Source organism: Thalassophryne amazonica, chromosome 3, assembly GCF_902500255.1.
Source record: "Thalassophryne amazonica chromosome 3, fThaAma1.1, whole genome shotgun sequence".
Classification (NCBI taxonomy): domain Eukaryota; kingdom Metazoa; phylum Chordata; class Actinopteri; order Batrachoidiformes; family Batrachoididae; genus Thalassophryne; species Thalassophryne amazonica.
In genome coordinates, this window is record NC_047105.1 from 564676 (window position 1) to 586538 (window position 21863).

General features: G+C 43.2%; 1 protein-coding gene across 1 annotated transcript in view; it reads right to left on the minus strand.

Moving 5' to 3' along the window:
- Window positions 1–21863, minus strand: part of LOC117504783 (potassium voltage-gated channel subfamily KQT member 2-like) — a 344945-nt gene that overhangs the window by 65484 nt on the left and 257598 nt on the right.

A 21863-nucleotide genomic window follows, 5' to 3' on the forward strand; every position in this document is an offset into this window, starting at 1 on the left:
CCAACTCACAGCAGAGTTGCCTCAAGGTGCTTCACACAAGTAATGTCTAACCTTACCAACCCCCAGAGCAACAGTGGTAAGAAAAAACTCCCTCTGAGGAAGAAACCTCAAGCAGACCAGACTCAAAGCGGTGACCCTCTGCTTAGACCATTATACAGACACAAATGACAGAACAATTCACAAAACGAATATACAGGAAAAGCTGTTGGCGCACAGGACAGGAGGATCTCCAGCACAAATACCACACCCACCTCTGGATGGAGCTGCACCTTAAACAGAGAGAAAAAACAGAATCAGGCATCAGAAAGACAAGAAATACAGTATAATTTGTCAGCATTAAACAACAAGAAAAACAGAAGAAATACTAAGGTGATCGCCGGTCACTAGCCCTAAACTTCACTAACAGACTAACAGGCCGCAGCCCGCTCCATTTACTAATAAAATGAATTAAAAGAGTGAAAAGCATAAAACAAAACTATACCAGTATGCTAGCCATACGAAAGGGAAAATAAGTACGTCTTAAGTCTGGACTTGAAAGTCTCCACAGAATGTGATTGTTTTACTGACGCAAGGAGATCATTCCACAGAACAGGGGCACGATAAGAGAAAGCTCTGTGACCCGCAGACTTCTTATTCACCTTAGGGACACAAAGTAGTCCTGCACCCTGAGAACACAGAGTAACAGTTTATCTTTCCCCCTGGATATCTTCCTCCCAGGGGAGAAGTTGACGTAGGATATCTCTACCCCCCCCCCCCCCATTTCTTGCCAAAATGAAGTTTTGTAAGATATGTTTGTCAGTATGTATGTATGTTTATTTTTTGTAATCATTGCATTTTTCACCTTTAACTCACTGTGGCGCACACAGTTTACATGACAGACTCTTGCAACTTCACATATAGCAGTCCTATCGAAATACCTTTCAGCACACAAAAGGACCAACCTCAAGGTCAAAGGTCAAGGTCACCGGACAGTCAAACACTAAATTCAACAAAACAACTTTCCTGGTCGCAATTTTTGGAGGTTTGCCTCCACATTTGGCATGCACATAGTAACAGGCCTTGCCCATAAGCCATTACCTGGGATAAGTGATTGACCTTGAACTTTAGGATTTCGCTTGAGGTCAAATGTCAGCTATATTAGGTAAAACTTCAGATTACTGTAAAACATGCTGTGTAATACACCAAATTAAAGGGATTGATGAGAGGATCCAGAATACAGCAAATCATGAAAAAAACTTGCACAATTTAGATGTTTTAAGGGTGTGACAAAGCATGTAATTCATTGCAGACCCTTGTAAGTTCACATATACCAGTCCAATTGAAATACCTTTCAGCACACAAAAGGATAAAGATCAAGGTCAAAGGTCAAGGTCACAGAAAGGTCAAACACTAAATTTGACAAAACTTTCCTGGTTGCAAGACACCACTGTCTGTCTGCCTTAAACATCTGCCAAATCCAGATGGACGATTTGACGGCTGATGTTATCGCCAAACTTATGATCTTCTTCTTCATCTTGTTGCTGATCCCTAGCTTGTGGAGAAAACTCATCAAGGACCTTCCAACAAAACCGCGACAACCCACTTCAGTCGTGAAAAGATGCGTACGCCAGCCATTGCTACGACACTCTTCTACCAGTTCAGCGTACCGAGACTTCTTAAATTCTTGGGCACACTCTGTGTTCTCTTCCCAGGGAACTGTCAATTTGCCCAACACCATTATCTTCTTCCCTTCTGACCACACACGCAGGTCCGGACGCTGATTCGTCGTTGCTACACTTACAGGGAAAATCAATTGGTCACCAATATTAACCTCACACTTCCACTCATTTGCACAGGACAAGATTCCTTTCCAAGTGATCTTCAAACTCGCAGGCTTTTACCTGAAGCCTTCCCTCACAAATGGAACATCAACTCTGGCATCTGTAATTTCAGTGATAGAGTTAACTTTACCAATCTCTTCTCTAAGGCAACCTGAAATTGCTCCCAGAACCTGATTATGCCTCCAAGTATACCGTCTGGAATCAATCAATCAATCAATCAATCAATCAATTTTTTTTTATATAGCGCCAAATCACAACAAACAGCTGCCCCAAGGCGCTTTATATTGTAAGGCAAGGCCATACAATAATTATGTAAAACCCCAACGGTCAAAACGACCCCCTGTGAGCAAGCACTTGGCTACAGTGGGAAGGAAAAACTCCCTTTTAACAGGAAGAAACCTCCAGCAGAACCAGGCTCAGGGAGGGGCAGTCTTCTGCTGGGACTGGTTGGGGCTGAGGGAGAGAACCAGGAAAAAGACATGCTGTGGAGGGGAGCAGAGATCAATCACTAATGATTAAATGCAGAGTGGTGCATACAGAGCAAAAAGAGAAAGAAACAGTGCATCATGGGAACCCCCCAGCAGTCTACGTCTATAGCAGCATAACTAAGGGATGGTTTAGGGTCACCTGATCCAGCCCTAACTATAAGCTTTAGCAAAAAGGAAAGTTTTAAGCCTAATCTTAAAAGTAGAGAGGGTGTCTGTCTCCCTGATCTGAATTGGGAGCTGGTTCCACAGGAGAGGACCCTGAAAGCTGAAGGCTCTGCCTCCCATTCTACTCTTACAAACCCTAGGAACTACAAGTAAGCCTGCAGTCTGAGAGCGAAGCGCTCTATTGGGGTGATATGGTACTACGAGGTCCCTAAGATAAGATGGGACCTGAATATTCAAAACCTTATAAGTAAGAAGAAGAATTTTAAATTCTATTCTAGAATTAACAGGAAGCCAATGAAGAGAGGCCAATATGGGTGAGATATGCTCTCTCCTTCTAGTCCCCGTCAGTACTCTAGCTGCAGCATTTTGAATTAACTGAAGGCTTTTTAGGGAACTTTTAGGACAACCTGATAATAATGAATTACAATAGTCCAGCCTAGAGGAAATAAATGCATGAATTAGTTTTTCAGCATCACTCTGAGACAAGACCTTTCTGATTTTAGAGATATTGCGTAAATGCAAAAAAGCAGTCCTACATATTTGTTTAATATGCGCTTTGAATGACATATCCTGATCAAAAATGACTCCAAGATTTCTCACAGTATTACTAGAGGTCAGGGTAATGCCATCCAGAGTAAGGATCTGGTTAGACACCATGTTTCTAAGATTTGTGGGGCCAAGTACAATAACTTCAGTTTTATCTGAATTTAAAAGCAGGAAATTAGAGGTCATCCATGTCTTTATGTCTGTAAGACAATCCTGCAGTTTAGCTAATTGGTGTGTGTCCTCTGGCTTCATGGATAGATAAAGCTGGGTATCATCTGCGTAACAATGAAAATTTAAGCAATACCGTCTAATAATACTGCCTAAGGGAAGCATGTATAAAGTAAATAAAATTGGTCCTTGCACAGAACCTTGTGGAACTCCATAATTAACTTTAGTCTGTGAAGAAGATTCCCCATTTACATGAACAAATTGTAATCTATTAAACAAATATGATTCAAACCACCGCAGCGCAGTGCCTTTAATACCTATGGCATGCTCTAATCTCTGTAATAAAATTTTATGGTCAACAGTATCAAAAGCAGCACTGAGGTCTAACAGAACAAGCACAGAGATGAGGCCACTGTCCGAGGCCATAAGAAGATCATTTGTAACCTTCACTAATGCTGTTTCTGTACTATGATGAATTCTAAAACCTGACTGAAACTCTTCAAATAGACCATTCCTCTGCAGATGATCAGTTAGCTGTTTTACAACTACCCTTTCAAGAATTTTTGAGAGAAAAGGAAGGTTGGAGATTGGCCTATAATTAGCTAAGATAGCTGGGTCAAGTGATGGCTTTTTAAGTAATGGTTTAATTACTGCCACCTTAAAAGCCTGTGGTACATAGCCAACTAACAAAGATAGATTGATCATATTTAAGATCGAAGCATTAAATAATGGTAGGGCTTCCTTGAGCAGCCTGGTAGGAATGGGGTCTAATAAACATGTTGATAGTTTGGATGAAGTAACTAATGAAAATAACTCAGACAGAACAATCGGAGAGAAAGAGTCTAACCAAATACCGGCATCACTGAAAGCAGCCAAAGATAACGATACCTCTTTCGGATGGTTATGAGTAATTTTTTCTCTAATAGTTAAAATTTTGTTAGCAAAGAAAGTCATGAAGTCATTACTAGTTAAAGTTAATGGAATATTCAGCTCAATAGAGCTCTGACTCTTTGTCAGCCTGGCTACAGTGCTGAAAAGAAACCTGGGGTTGTTCTTATTTTCTTCAATTAGTGATGAGTAGAAAGATGTCCTAGCTTTACGGAGGGCTTTTTTAGAGAGCAACAGACTCTTTTTCCAGGCTAAGTGAAGATCTTCTAAATTAGTGAGACGCCATTTCCTCTCCAACTTACGGGTTATCTGCTTTAAGCTACCAGTTTGTGAGTTATACCACGGAGTCAGACACTTCTGATTTAAAGCTCTCTTTTTCAGAGGAGCTACAGCATCCAAAGTTGTCTTCAATGAGGATGTAAAACTATTGACGAGATACTCTATCTCCCTTACAGAGTTTAGGTAGCTACTCTGCACTGTGTTGGTATATGGCATTAGAGAACATAAAGAAGGAATCATATCCTTAAACCTAGTTACAGCGCTTTCTGAAAGACTTCTAGTGTAATGAAACTTATTCCCCACTGCTGGGTAGTCCATCAGAGTAAATGTAAATGTTATTAAGAAATGATCAGACAGAAGGGAGTTTTCAGGGAATACTGTTAAGTCTTCTATTTCCATACCATAAGTCAGAACAAGATCTAAGATATGATTAAAGTGGATTCCAACGCTCTCTTACAACCAGATAGCACATGCCTCAGTGAGCCAACTTTCCCACAAACACACTTATCATTCAATGACTTGTGCCACTTCTTTAGGTTGTGGGGTGAAGACAGCACATCATACGTGGAACTAATCAGAAACCTCAGGGTCAACTCTTCCATTCCCCAAATCTCTTTCCAGGATAGCTTCCTAGGTTCAATATCTTCCCATGATGTCCACTGTCCCTGCTGCACCATACCTGCTGCTCGTGCTAACCTCTTCTGATCTTCATTCGACCTGATTTCTTCAGCAACCACACTCCTCTTTTCAGCATCTGTAGTGGAACTGAAGAACAGCATAGGGTTCACACCAATCCCAGCATGTCCAGTTTGAACAACACCAACTATGTCCTTGTGCTTCAGTCTTGATTCCATCTCGTCCACTTCACTCGATGCAGACCACTTGACACCTGTTCTAACGTCTGGTACAGTGTTCCTAACAACAGGATCCTTAGAATCACGTACGGTCATCAACAACTGACTCTTTCCCACTTTGAATTCTTCAGACAAAGCTGTAACCGTCAAGGCTGGTTTGGCCTTGTGACCATAGAAACTGATGTTGGTCAAACAATTGGGCACACCAAGCCATTTCCTTATCTGTACTGAGATCCGTCTTTCCATTCTTTCAACATATGTGAAACCGATCTCATAGACCATCAGCGGCCACAGTAACCTGGGCATTAACCCAAACTTAAAACACCATAATTTCAAACGACCTGGTAACTGACGTTGATCGATACATTGTAGACCACCTTTCAATCGTTTCTGAACCTCATGCACCCTCTCACTGTCGTTCAGGCTTTTTGTGTACCACCTTCCTAGGCTCTTCACAGGTTTCTCTTCGACCGTCAGAATTGGTTCATCGTTCAGATAAAACCGCACTTTAGTAACTTTCCCCTTTTTTAATGTCAAACTGCGAGACTTAGCAATACGAAGTACGAGCAGTACGAAGCAGTACTAAACCACATCCGGAAGCGCTCATAATATGACTCCACATATCATGTCAACTTCTCCGGCACATGGAAGAAATCCATCGCGAACGTTATGAACTTGTGTGGTACAGATCCATATGTATTTCCAAGGTCCAACCAAATCACAGCCAGGTCAGATTTGGACTTCTTGGTTTCTTGAATTGTATTCCATATCATCGCCGAGTGTTCAACACATCCAGGAAATCTGGACACTCCAGCCTTCTGCACAGAGGTATCAATGTAACCATTCACCAGTAAAAATTCCATTAGCCTAGACGCTAAAACACCAAGCAGAATTTTACCATCAACATTCAGAAGTGATATCGGACGAAAGTTGCCAATTCCTTTGGCATTCTCATACTTCGGAATATAAATACCTTCTGCTTTGTTGCAGGTTTCCGGAACAATATCCTGTTGCCAAGCTTGTCGCAGCAGTAGCCATAACCGCCTCCTCAACTTCTTACAACGCTTGAAAACTTTGTAGGATACACCATTTGGTCCCAGTGATAATCCAGCCCGTGCCTTCTTCAAAAAAGCTTCAACTTCAGACAGTTTCGGCAAAGAAACATCAAACTCGACAGATGGCTCCGTAGGTCTAACCAAACCTGCCAGATGCGGAATAGGCTCCTCTCGCCTTGTATCAGAGTACGTGGTCTTAATGTGTTCTTCTAGCTCTTCATTTCCTACATCAAGACTGCCCGACTTTGCCTGTGAAAACAAGTTTAGTAAACTTGTGTGGATCGTCAAAGAAACTCTTCTGCTGCCTTACACGCTCTTTCCTTTTCAGCCTTCCTTAGCACCTTCGGCCTCCTCTTCAAATCTAAACGCAACTGGTCCAGTGCAACCATCTCGATCCCCTCGTCGCATCTCTTTGCGGCCTTCCAGTTTTTCGTTGTTTGCCGTAGTTCTACACTCAGCTGGTGAATCTCTTCTTGACATCAGCTTCTCTTTGCGACCTGGGTTGACTTAAATTTACTTTCCACTGTTCCAAATTTCTCCACTCCATATTTGTATACTGCATTGTTCAAAACTGCCAATTTGGATTTCACGCTCCCTTTCATTTCACGTCCTAACAACAGACCTAACTCCTCGTCCATCTTCATCCATTCGGCTTTATCGGCCATGGGTGGCTACTTAACTCGTGTTCTTCTTGTAGCATTATCTTCTGGAAGTTTCGAAGCGGAGACTTTCGTGACACTGTGGGGTTGTCCGGGCCACGACTATCAGGAACATTACATAGAGAGATACATACAGAAAAATATCAATATCATTCACCGTCAATCAAACTGCTTCATCTGGGACCATAAAACATCCATGAAATATAGAGTTTAAAGGTTACTCTATCCTGACTGGGCCCTGTCAAGGTTTGAGTTAATCAGTGTTGCCCTGTAGGAATGTTGCCTGTCAGGGGTGGGAGGGAAGATTTCCAGGGTGGGTGTGTGTGTGTGTGTGTGTGTGTGTGTGAGTGTGTGTGTGTGTGTGGGGGGGGGGGATATCCAGGGGGGGGAGATATCCTCTGTTCAAGGGCAAAAAAACAATTCACCTTATTCAGGAAGTCAGGGTGGTCAGCTCCATTTTGTCAAACAACTTCCTGTTTGTCGCTGCGTCTAATGATTAGCTACGTGAGAACACAGTACGCTAGAAGTGCCCGAACATGAGCAGCATTAATTGTTCAGTTCGTGAGAGCCACAATAACTGAAAAAAGAGGAAACTATTGCTTTCAGAACAATGTTTAGAAGATTGAAAGCAGAGATCTGAGTGCTGTGGTCCAGCATTTAATTTGTTCCCTCCTCCGTTGAAAGACGAGGATCTCTGGTGCTCGCTAAAGGCACTGAATTTGAAAAATCCACCCAAATGTCCCGATGTCTGTTCTTTTCATTTTATGGAGAAAAAACTCACACCACTGGATCTTTACCCAGAGAAATGGCTGAACTATAACGCTCCGATGAAGAAGCCACGGCGGATGAGACAAACAGGTAAGCTGTGTTTGTTGCGTTAGCTGCTACCTAATTTACTCATTTTCTGGTGTTTGATACAACCAAACACTGCATGAAATATCACCATACGTATATTAACGTTATGTAATCTTGGCATTACAGTGGTACTACTTATCGGGTAGAATTTTAACTTGATTCAAGGAGATGCTTTAGTGCTTTATATAGTGCTTTTATAGTTGCTCATAGCCAAACCGTCCACACAAAGCAGTTAATATCAGTGTACATACAGTGAGGAAAATAAGTATTTGAACACCTACCAACCAGCAAGAATTCTGTCTCTCACAGACCTGTTAATTCTTCTTTAAGAAGCCCTCTTATTCTGCACTCTTTACCTGTATTAATTGCACATGTTTGAACTTGTTACCTGTATAAAAGACACCTGTTCACACACTCAATCAATCACACTCCAACCTGTCCACCATAGCCAAGACCAAAGAGCTGTCTAAGGACACAGGGACAAAACTGTAGACCTGCACAAGGCTGGGATGGACTACAGGACAACAGGCAAGCCGCTTGGTAGAAGACAACAACTGTTATGATTATTTATTAGAAAGTGGAAGAAACACAAGATGACTGTCAATCTCCCTCGGTCTGGGATTCCATGCAAGATCTCACTTTGTGGGGTAAGGATGATTCTGAGAAAGCTCAGAACTACACAGGAGGACCTGGTCAATGACCTGAAGAGAGCTGGGACCACAGTCACAAAGATTACATTAGTAACACATGATGCTGTCATGGTTTAAAATCTTCTGCAAAGGGGACAGGACGACTGCACCGTATTGAAGGGAGGATGGATGGGGTCATGTATTGCAAGATTTTGGGAAACAACCTCCTTCCCTCAGTAAGAGCATTGAAGATGGGTCATGGCTGGGTCTTCCAGCATGACAATGACCCCAAACACACAGCCAGGGCAACTAAGGAGGGGCTCCGTAAGAAGCATTTCAAGGTCCTGGAGTGGCCTGGCCAGTCTCCAGACCTGAACTCAATAGAAAATCTTTGGAGGGAGCTGAAACTCCAAACCTGAAAGATCTAGAGAAGATCTGTATGGAGGAATGGACCAAAATCCCTGCTGCAGTGTGTGAAAACCTGGTGAAAAACTACAGGAAACGTTTGACCTAAGTAACTGCAAACAAAGGCTACTGTACCAAATATTGACACTGATTTTCACAGGTGTTCAAATACTTATTTTCCTCACTGTAATCGAGAGCCACTTTTTCATGTCATCTTCTACCTCTGTTATGACCCGTGGGTGAACCAGAGTCAATCCCTTTGAGCTTCTCAAAAAGGTTTTTGTTTCTACCCATAGAATGACGTGCATTGTCTTATACTGAAAACACCGCTCAGCGGAAGTCCTCAGACAAAACGTAAATGCCTCTGTTGTTAAAAGTGGGCAGGGCTGAATAAGGTGAATAGAAAAACGGGGGTCTCTACCTGAACTCCTGTGTTATCTGCCCCTGGAGCCTGCTGACTGCTGGGGCACTGTGTGTCTCCACCCAGCTCTGCTCCAGGACTTGGTGCTGGAGCAGAAATGGATGAGTCCTGGAGACGATGGAAGAGAAGCACACGGTCCGATCCAATGTGCAAATCTATGGACACAGATCAGTGAATCCACCTGCTCTGGTTAATCCAGAGCAGAACAATAAAGTCCATTTCACCATCAGATTGATTATGCTCTGGTTCAGCCTCTGATGATGCGCTCTACACTTTGATCGTCTCCATGCAGTTCAAAACAAGAGAGAGATACTTGACACACTGCTCCAAACGTCTGATTATTTTCACGCACTAACTAAATAAAAAACTACACCACACACTAACTACACACGTTAAAACACTCCAACACACACACTAAAACACACTCCAAGCATGGCAAATATCACATGACTTTCAAAACTGATTGCTTTCTCCTTTTTGCTCCACATGAAACCACAATTTCTCTTCTCTCAGCAACCAAATTACATGGATTGGGGATCATTGTTTATTAGCTTTTTTTTACCCGTTTGCTGTCGCAGAGAGAGAGAGACACAGAAGAAAAGTCCCGTTCACAAAAGCAAAACGTGTGCACACACACACACACACACCCACATGGGGTCTGTGTATTGTCATCACACCCACGTGGAATTGGTGAATTTGACTGGTTAGCTTCTGTTTTTTCCACCAATGGTAACACCCCTTTCTCCTGCTGCAGTTGAGGGAGTCCTGTTTCTTCTCAGCCTTCTTGCTCCTCCAGCTCAAAGAGGAGGAAATGAGTTGTTTTGCTGCAGCTGTCTGCAAAACGTGCAGCAAATATGAGAATATCATCCCGCAAAAAACGTCAAAGGATTCAAAGGATTCAAAAGAATTTTATTGTCATATGCACAAAGGAACATGTTCCCTGCACAATGAAATGTGATTACTGCATTTAACCCATCCTAATTGCCAGTTAGGAGCAGAAGTCACCTTTAGGCTCCCGGGCACCAGCTCCAGATGTATATCCCTGCCTTAGGTCAACAGTAGGGCTGAGCAAACCTTGACCGGCCTCATGAAGACAGACAACACACACATAACACACACATAAGCCGGCCCGGTACATGAACACATATAAAAAGCACACACAAGGTAAAACTTGGGAAAGAAAAACCTTCATTGCTGCTGCATTGAATCATGCAGCAGCAAAGCAGGAAAAAAACCCATCAGCGCAATGAACAATGATCACACACAACAACAGGACGAGAGACGACGACCGAGATTTGTAAGAGTCCAGTTATCAGACAGAACACCCGGAGGCCGCCTTTAGGCGCCATCAACGGCCTTGTTCGACCAAACTGGAGGGAGGAGGGGCCCAGCCCTGAACAGTCCACTGTCCACAGTCAACGTCAGAGCTGGAGAAGCTGAGGGCGGGGGGAGACGAGGGGGGGTGAGGCATGAGCGTTGTTCTTCTCCAGGAGGTTTTTATCACAGCAGCTTTGAAGTGCAGCTGTGTTTTGGGAAGCCAAATGAAAATCCAGATTAGCAGACGCCTGAAAGATTCCACAGTCTGAGAGAGTGGCTTCCAATACATCTTAATTAGAAGAGGGGAAGTGGTCATTACTGACAATCAATGCGGTTTTCCAGTGCAGCAATCTTCCCGGAGATGGTATCCAACGCGCGGTTAACACCCGCCGACTGAGCTGACACTGCCCTTCCAATTGAATCAATCATGTGGGGCAGCCTGGACGGGCCAATTATTGCTGCTTCCACTTTCTTAATTTTCCAGTAAACTAGCGCTATGCCCGCTCCACACAGCAGAAACCCGGTCACCACCATGCCAAATATATACACATCTTCGACGTCCTCCACAGACAGCGTGTAAAGGCACATGTCCTGCCATTTCCTCCAACTGTCCATCATGTAGCCCATCACATGTGTCCCGGCAGGACAGGTCGGGTCCTCCGCTCCCGAGTGTCTTGTAGAAAAATAGTGTCAATTGCGTTCAGAGACCACTTTAACAAATCCATTTTTGCTGTTTCCAGAAGAGCAAAGCTGGCAGCCTCACAGACAACACGCCGCAGAAGCAGGAAAGATAAGGAGGGAGGGAGAAGAGAAAAATGCGACCGTCTCGGCTGAGAGCAAGGAGGCAAGGAGGCAAAACTTGCGTAAATTATTCATCAGAATTCAATCAATCAATCAATTTTTTTTTTATATAGCGCCAAATCACAACAAACAGTTTCCCCAAGGCGCTTTATATTGTAAGGCAAGGCCATACAATAATTATGTAAAACCCCAACGGTCAAAACGACCCCCCGTGAGCAAGCACTTGGCTACAGTGGGAAGGAAAAACTCCCTTTTAACAGGAAGAAACCTCCAGCAGAACCAGGCTCAGGGAGGGGCAGTCTTCTGCTGGGACTGGTTGGGGCTGAGGGAGAGAACCAGGAAAAAGACATGCTGTGGAGGGGAGCAGAGATCAATCACTAATGATTAAATGCAGAGTGGTGCATACAGAGCAAAAAGAGAAAGAAACACTCAGTGCATCATGGGAACCCCCCAGCAGTCTAAGTCTATAGCAGCATAACTAAGGGATGGTTCAGGGTCACCTGATCCAGCCCTAACTATAAGCTTTAGCAAAAAGGAAAGTTTTAAGCCTAATCTTAAAAGTAGAGAGGGTGTCCGTCTCCCTGATCTGAATTGGGAGCTGGTTCCACAGGAGAGGAGCCTGAAAGCTGAAGGCTCTGCCTCCCATTCTACTCTTACAAACCCTAGGAACTACAAGTAAGCCTGCAGTCTGAGAGCGAAGCGCTCTATTGGGGTGATATGGTACTACGAGGTCCCTAAGATAAGATGGGACCTGATTATTCAAAACATTATAAGTAAGAAGAAGAATTTTAAATTCTATTCTAGAATTAACAGGAAGTCAATGAAGAGAGGCCAATATGGGTGAGATATGCTCTCTCCTTCTAGTCCCCATTAGTACTCTAGCTGCAGCAATTTGAATTAACTGAAGGCTTTTTAGGGAACTTTTAGGACAACCTGATAATAATGAATTACAATAGTCCAGCCTAGAGGAAATAAATGCATGAATTAGTTTTTCAGCATCACTCTGAGACAAGACCTTTCTAATTTTAGAGATATTGCGTAAATGCAAAAAAGCAGTCAGGGTAATGCCATCCAGAGTAAGGATCTGGTTAGACACCATGTTTCTAAGATTTGTGGGGCCAAGTACAATAACTTCAGTTTTATCTGAATTTAAAAGCAGGAAATTAGAGGTCATCCATGTCTTTATGTCTGTAAGACAATCCTGCAGTTTAGCTAATTGGTGTGTGTCCTCTGGCTTCATGGATAGATAAAGCTGGGTATCATCTGCGTAACAATGAAAATTTAAGCAATACCGTCTAATAATACTGCCTAAGGGAAGCATGTATAAAGTGAATAAAATTGGTCCTAGCACAGAACCTTGTGGAACTCCATAATTAACTTTAGTCTGTGAAGAAGATTCCCCATTTACATGAACAAATTAATTGTAATCTATTAGACAAATATGATTCAAACCACCGCAGCGCAGTGCCTTTAATACCTATGGCATGCTCTAATCTCTGTAATAAAATTTTATGGTCAACAGTATCAAAAGCAGCACTGAGGTCTAACAGAACAAGCACAGAGATGAGTCCACTGTCCGAGGCCATAAGAAGATCATTTGCAACCTTCACTAATGCTGTTTCTGTACTATGATGAATTCTAAAACCTGACTGAAACTCTTCAAATAGACCATTCCTCTGCAGATGATCAGTTAGCTGTTTTACAACTACCCTTTCAAGAATTTTTGAGAGAAAAGGAAGGTTGGAGATTGGCCTATAATTAGCTAAGATAGCTGGGTCAAGTGATGGCTTTTTAAGTAATGGTTTAATTACTGCCACCTTAAAAGCCTGTGGTACATAGCCAACTAACAAAGATAGATTGATCATATTTAAGATCGAAGCATTAATTAATGGTAGGGCTTCCTTGAGCAGCCTGGTAGGAATGGGGTCTAATAGACATGTTGATGGTTTGGATGAAGTAACTAATGAAAATAACTCAGACAGAACAATCGGAGAGAAAGAGTCTAACCAAATACCGGCATCATTGAAAGCAGCCAAAGATAACGATACGTCTTTGGGATGGTTATGAGTAATTTTTTCTCTAATAGTTAAAATTTTGTTAGCAAAGAAAGTCATGAAGTCATTACTAGTTAAAGTTAAATGAATACTCGGCTCAATAGAGCTCTGACTCTTTGTCAGCCTGGCTACAGTGCTGAAAAGAAACCTGGGGTTGTTCTTATTTTCTTCAATTAGTGATGAGTAGAAAGATGTCCTAGCTTTACGGAGGGCTTTTTTATAGAGCAACAGACTCTTTTTCCAGGCTAAGTGAAGATCTTCTAAATCAGTGAGACGCCATTTCCTCTCCAACTTACGGGTTATCTGCTTTAAGCTACGAGTTTGTGAGTTATACCACGGAGTCAGGCACTTCTGATTTAAAGCTCTCTTTTTCAGAGGAGCTACAGCATCCAAAGTTGTCTTCAATGAGGATGTAAAACTATTGACGAGATACTCTATCTCACTTACAGAGTTTAGGTAGCTACTCTGCACTGTGTTGGTATATGGCATTAGAGAACATAAAGAAGGAATCATATCCTTAAACCTAGTTACAGCGCTTTCTGAAAGACTTCTAGTGTAATGAAACTTATTCCCCACTGCTGGGTAGTCCATCAGAGTAAATGTAAATGATATTAAGAAATGATCAGACAGAAGGGAGTTTTCAGGGAATACTGTTAAGTCTTCTATTTCCATACCATAAGTCAGAACAATATCTAAGATATGATTAAAGTGGTGGGTGGACTCATTTACTTTTTGAGCAAAGCCGATAGAGTCTAATAATAGATTAAATGCAGTGTTGAGGCTGTCATTCTCAGCATCTGTGTGGATGTTAAAATCGCCCACTATAATTATCTTATCTGAGCTAAGCACTAAGTCAGACAAAAGGTCTGAAAATTCACAGAGAAACTCACAGTAACGGCCAGGTGGACGATAGATAATAACAAAGAAAACTGGTTTTTGGGACTTCCAATTTGGATGGACAAGACTAAGAGACAAGCTTTCAAATGAATTAAAGCTCTGTCTGGGTTTTTGATTAATTAATAAGCTGGAATGGAAGTTATACTTGGCCTATTAACAAAACTTAAAAGTGGTTTGGAGTTTGACACACGTTCAAACAGACCCTCAGAGTGGAGCAGATTTTGTGCTATGTCTGCTTAATTAGGTCATGTGACTTTTGACGTGCTGACGCCTCATTCGACTCCAGACGTTTAAAAACTAGATAAATTCAGTGGTGTGGGTTTGAGACTGTTCCTCTTCTCTCCAGTTTTGGGGATGACCCTCTCACACGGCACAGACGTTGGTGTCGTATGAAGATAGATTTGGTCCATCTTGTAAAGAGCTGGACAAACTGCTGCCTCCATCCTCCCTATGTCTCTTTTCCTCACACCCTCAAATGCTCACTACAGATTGTCACACAAACACTGTCTAATGCTGATCCACTAACTAACCTGTTCATCTTTCTCTGAATGTGAACTCAGTATGTGTAAGTCAGTGTGTATAGTGTCTGAATGTCTGTGTAGAAATGCATGATGGATTATCTAATCTAATGATAATCTGACCTAAATCTCACTCTCTCGATCAATAAAACTATAGTAATAACACACGACAAAACTCTCCTCCGCTCAACAAACCCACAAAGTCCAGCGGGAATGTGTCCGTTTATAAGCACTGCGAACATTTGATAGGCCCCGCCCTGAATTCAAATCGGTGTGACACGTCGCCGATATGCGCGTGATGACATGAAGCTTCATTTGGGGAGTCACATGATTTTTCACAGGGTGAAGTGAGGCATCGAAACATCTTACAGCGACACTTCTGATACGGTGTCGAGCTGCCTGCTTGGAGCAGAACATGTTTTGGACTCCATCCCTGGACTGCTTCAACGTCAGTCTAGGAAAAGAAAGTATTTTTCTCCCACTTCACTATGTGGTTCCCTTGTCTGCATTTTTGGGGTTTATTTAATACTAAACCTGACACATTCAGACTTTCCTTTTAATTCATAAAATGTCTACATTTCTGATATCCACAGAACACCAGCTGTCATCTGATATATTACACTTGTGTCCACTGTCATTTTCATTTTTGAGTCCTCAGGGGTGAAATTTTGGGGTGTTCATCATTTTTCACCATTATATATTTTTCTAAAAGTTAGTTCAAGACCACAACAAACTGGCTCCTTTGTTAAACATCTGTGAATGTAAAACCTAAAATAAAACAAACAAAAAATAGTTTTTTGTTTTTATGATGGCATTTGGCACCATAATGTGGCGCTGGCACCGTAACAAAGATGATGCTGCCAGCGACAACAAGTGGGGGAGGGGCCGCATAGAGGCACATACGGGGATCCATCCGTCCATTCCTTTGTCCATCCATCCGTCCATTCCTTTGTCCATCCATCCGTCCATTCCTTTGTCCATCCATCCGTCCATTCCTTTGTCCTTCCATCTGCCCATTCCTTGGTCCCAGATCCTTCCAGGACTGGGTCATGTGAGGTCTACATGCGGGTTTTTGAAATCTGAAGCGTGCCCATCATGTGAATTCACCAAAACCCTCTAAGGACAGCCCATTCATGTTGTTTGTTATGCTTTAGCAGTTTTAATCATTTATTTACTTTTTGGTTAGTATCAACTGTCTGTTTTTTGTATCCCAACCTGAACCAATCAGCCATAAAAAACACGTCAACATGTGGTCTCACAGTTTTAGAAATCTTCCAGGTGTAAATATGGAAATCAGAATTGGCAGTACTCTCTTTTCTGGTTGGACACATCAGGAGGAGACAAACAACAAGCTTCAGTGAATCTCTCCTTATTTATCAGGCCAACACTAAGCCAACTAAATATTGTGGTACAAAGTACTAAGCAAGTGGCGCTTAGCAGACCAGTGTCCCTTTTGATGCTGTAATGATTATGATGCGAGGTGATAAGAATCATCTTGGCAGCTCATTGAAGTACACAAGGTGTAATAAACTGTGGCCAGTTGTGGAGAGTAGTCATGCTTTGGATGAGGCCACCCACATGGTGAAGTTTGGAAATGACCAACCGTTGCTGGAAGAGCTTTGTCAAACCATAACCCAGTCTGTATAATAACATGGTGGATTCTGCAAGAAATACACGAAAGCCTCCCCAGACCCTTACAAACAACGAACAACCAGGTCAACTGAAGAGTCCGTTAAAGAGCCAAGTTCAGAAGGGGCATACCAACATGAAGCAGGAGACAAAAGTTAAAGATGTGGGGAGGGGTAACGAATGCTGAGACGATACTGGTAAAATGAAGAGAGCTTGAACAGAGGCCTGGGATGTGGGAAGAAGATGTAAACTGCTGTATGGTGGAGAATAAGGGCCACAGAAGCAAGAGAGACATGAGCCAAAGAACTCAAAAATGGTCTAGTTGGTGTTACAGGGTAGAAATGTCACACTGGGTCTTGATGTGATAACAACTATGGGAACGTGGGAAGATGCACTGATTTAAAAATGTAGAGGAATCATGGGAGAAGAAGAGGAAGGCTGTATTTTGAGTGGGCAAACTAGGACAACAAAAAGGAGACCACTTGGAGGTTGTGGGACAGTGAGGTGCAGGATGCAGCCAAGGTTCAGACAGTAAATATGCAAGCAAGTATGCAAAACGTATTTACTGAGTACCTTTTTAAGAACACATAACCGGTGACCCAAAGGCAATGTGGGAGTTCTTCTATGACCAGACGCTGAAAGTGGCTGGGGACTGCACTGGAATCAGCATGTCCACAGGAGGACATGTTTCCTATGTGAGGATAGTCTGATTATCATCCAGGAGTCGTAGTGCATGGAGTGATGGAAACACAAGGCTGCATAGGGAGCTGGGGAGCTGAGAAAGTGGACTATGATGGCCCTGAGAGTAGACAAGGAGATATTTCAGGATAGTGGATGTTGATATTGGAGGAATCTATGTTCACGTGACTCACCGTCTGTGGCCTAGTGACCCTCCTTCTTACAGACAAATCAAAGCACTTTGTTCTTTCAAACGTCACCCCATTGCAGTCACCGTGGGTGATGGTTCAGTCCTGAGAGATGCTTCAGCTATACTGTCCCACTGAGGCGGCCAATTTGAACAGGTTTATGAAGCTGGACCTCCTGCCAGGATGTGAGACATCTCCAATGCCAGAGTTCCGGTGCTTGTTCCTCCAATGACCTGTGAACCACCAAATATTGGTGAGACCATAAAGCTGAACCAGCTAAGGATAGGGAGCACTCCAAGGATCTGCACACTCTGACACCCTATGCCTTGTCCCTACCACTGGGACAGGCTCCAGCCCCCTGTGACCATTACCTGGAATAAGTGGGTATAGAGAATGGATGGATGGATGATCCAGAGATTAAAGAGGTCAGCTTGGGATCAGAGTATCATCAGTTCAATTCCCCATTAGACAGGAAATTTGTCCTGGGGTCTCAGACTGAACGGTCCCCCCACCTTCACTGCGCATGCGTCATTTGGGACCACAGCAGCTTGTTTGAGTCTGAGTCTCTACACCCAAAGCGTTCAAAGAGAAAAATGAGAAATATAGCAAAGATTCGTCCCATCCTGTCTATGGCTGATGCTGAGACCCTGATCCATGTGTTTGTCTCTTCTAGATTGGACTACTGCAATGTTCCATTTTCTGGTTTACTGCAGTCCAGCATTAGGGCTCTCCAATTGGTTCAAAATGCTGCAGCCAGACTTTTGATACAAAGCAGTACGTTTGACCACATTACACCCATTTTGGTGTCTCTTGACTGGCTTCCTGTCCCTGTGAGATCAGATTTTAAAGTTCTGCTACTAACCTATGAAATTGTTCATGGAGTGGCACCTCACCCTCACCCCCACCTACACCCCCCTGCTGAGGCGAACAAAGCTACAATGAAAAACAATCCAAACCTGGCCTGAGGGAGCGCTCTCCCAGCTACAAGACTGCTTCTCACGGACTGTATGGGATTTATTTTCCAGCCACAACCTGCAGGAGTACACTGACACCGTACTCTCTTACATTAAGAACTGTGCTGACACTGTCACCATCAACAAAAGAGTCAGGGTTTTTCCAAACCAGAAGCCCTGGATGAACAGTGCAGTCCAGTCTCTATTAAAAAGCCGCAACACTGCCTTTAAATCAGGGGACAGGGCCCTGTACAGCACGGCCAGGTCCGATCTGAAAAGAGGCATCAGAGAGGCCAAGGCTGCCTACAAGGAAAAGATAGAGGACCACTTCACTGTAAATGACCCCAGAAGGATGTGGCAGGGAATAAATCATATAACCAACTACAGAAACAGCAACCCAGGAAATGCCAGGTCTGACGCCTCGCTGGCAGAGGAGCTGAACCGCTTCTTTGCCCGCTTCGAAGCAGACAGACCAGCAGCAACTCCACACCCACCACCCTCCAGCACTAGCACACTAACACTTCAGGAACACAAAGTGAGACATGTGCTGAAGGCGGTGAACCCCAAGAAGGCGGCCGGCCCCGATGGTTTACCTGGAAAGGTATTGAAAGCGTGCGCTGACCAACTGGCTGGAGTTTTCACCTGCATCTTCAACCTGTCCCTGTCACAGGCCATCATCCCACTCTGCCTCAAATCCTCCACCATCATTCCAGTCCCAAAGAAGTCAGCAGTGGAGAGCATAAATGACTACAGGCCTGTTGCACTTATGCCTGTGGTCATGAAGTGCTTTGAAAGACTGGTCTCTCAGCACATCAGAGCCTGTCTGCCTCCCACTCTGGACCCCCACCAGTTTGCCTACAGGGCAAACCGCTCCACAGAGGACGCTATCACCACAGCTCTCCACACCACGCTGAGCCACCTGGAACACCAGGGGAGCTATGTGAGGATGCTCTTCCTGGACTTCAGCTCAGCTTTCAGCCACATCATCCCAGAGATCCTGGTCCAGAAACTGACACATCTGGGCATCTCCACCTCATCTGCCACTGGATCAAGGTCTTCCTCACAAACCGCCCACAGTCCGTGAAACTTGGCCCCCACCTTTCCTCCACCATCACACTCAGCACCGGTTTCCCTCAAGGCTGTGTACTGAGCCCCTCCTGTTCACCCTTTACACGCACGACTGCTCTTCGACCCATCCTTCAAACACCATCATAAAGTCTGCGGAATGTGTTCTGAACCTTTGTAAGCATTACTGTTCACTGATGCTCCTGTTAAAGGTTTATCAAGGTGGACCACTAGAAGGAGAGAGCATATCTCACCCATATTGGCCTCTCTTCATTGGCTTCCTGTTAATTCTAGAATAGAATTTAAAATTCTTCTTCTTACTTATAAGGTTTTGAATAATCAGGTCCCATCTTATCTTAGGGACCTCATAGTACCATATCACCCCAATAGAGCGCTTCGCTCTCAGACTGCAGGCTTACTTGTAGTTCCTACGGTTTGTAAGAGTAGAATGGGAGGCAGAGCCTTCAGCTTTCAGGCTCCTCTCCTGTGGAACCAGCTCCCAATTCAGATCAGGGAGACAGACACCCTCTCTACTTTTAAGATTAGGCTTAAAACTTTCCTTTTTGCTAAAGCTTATAGTTAGGGCTGGATCAGGTGACCCTGAACCATCCCTTAGTTATGCTGCTATAGACTTAGACTGCTGGGGGTTTCCCATGATGCACTGAGTGTTTCTTTCTCTTTTTGCTCTGTATGCACCACTCTGCATTTAATCATTAGTGATTGATCTCTGCTCCCCTCCACAGCATGTCTTTTTCCTGGTTCTCTCCCTCAGTCCCAACCAGTCCCAGCAGAAGACTACCCCTCCCTGAGCCTGGTTCTGCTGGAGGTTTCTTCCTGTTAAAAGGGAGTTTTTCCTTCCCACTGTCGCCAAGTGCTTGCTCACAGGGGGTTGTTTTGACCATTGGGGTTTTTACGTAATTATTGTATGGCCTTGCCTTACAATATAAAGCGCCTTGGGGCAACTGTTTGTTGTGATTTGGCGCTATATAAATAAAACTGATTGATTGACTGACCATAACCACTCTTGATATATGGAAGAAAAAAATAATTGCCTTTAAGCTTCCAACTAATGTCTCTATTTTGTCTAATATTGGGTATATTAAATCCTTCACACCAGTTACTTTGGATGCAGGCTTCCGGAAGTCGGCAGATCATGGTCTTACTTATATCAGAATCAGAATCAGAATCAGAAGAAGTTTATTGCCATTGCCAATGAACAGGATTCACAGACTAGGAATTTGCTTCGATATAATGGTGCAAGATTAAACAGAGAGCAATATAAAATGCTAAGATAAAATATACAATATGTGCCAAAATAAGACAAAATATAAGATAAAAAATGAAATATGAAATATGAAAGGCTGTGTACAACAGAAAAACAGAAAGAAAGAGGAACAGAACAACAGTGCAGTGGGAGGAGTCAATCAATCAATCAACTTTTTTCTTGTATAGCGCCAAATCACAACAAACAGTTGCCCCAAGGCGCTCCACATTGCAAGGCAAGGCCATACAATAATTATGAAACACAGTCTACGTCTAAAGCAACATAACCAAGGGATGGTCCAGGGTCACCCGATCCAGCCCTAACTATAAGCCTTAGCGAAAAGGAAAGTTTTAAGCCTAATCTTAAAAGTAGAGAGGGTATCTGTCTCCCTGATCTGAATTGGGAGCTGGTTCCACAGGAGAGGAGCCTGAAAGCTGAAGGCTCTGCCTCCCATTCTACTCTTACAAACCCTAGGAACTACAAGTAAGCCCGCAGTCTGAGAGCGAAGCGCTCTAATGGGGTAATATGGTACTATGAGGTCCCTAAGATAAGATGGGACCTGATTATTCAAAACCTTATAAGTAAGAAGAAGAATTTTAAATTCTATTCTAGCATTAACAGGAAGCCAATGAAGGGAGGCCAACACGGGTAAGATATGCTCTCTCCTGCTAGTCCCCGTCAGTACTCTAGCTGCAGCATTCTGAACCAACTGAAGGCTTTTTAGGGAACTTTTAGGACAACCTGATAATAATGAATTACAATAGTCCAGCCTAGAGGAAACAAATGCATGAATTAGTTTTTCAGCATCACTCTGAGACAAGACCTTTCTGATTTTAGAGATATTGCGTAAATGCAAAAAGGCAGTCCTACATGTTTGTTTAATATGCGCTTTGAATGACATATCCTGATCAAAAATAACTCCAAGATTTCTCACAGTATTACTAGAGATCAGGGAAATGCCATCCAGAGTAACGATCTGGTTAGACACCATGCTTCTAAGATTTGTGGGGCCAAGTACAATAACTTCAGTTTTATCTGAGTTTAAAAGCAGGAAATTAGAGGTCATCCATGTCTTTATGTCTGTAAGACAATCCTGCAGTTTAGCTAATTGGTGCGTATCCTCTGGCTTCATGGATAGATAAAGCTGGGTATCATCTGCGTAACAATGAAAATTTAAGCAATACCGTCTAATAATACTGCCCAAGGGAAGCATGTATAAAGTGAATAAAATTGGTCCTAGCACAGAACCTTGTGGAACTCCATAATT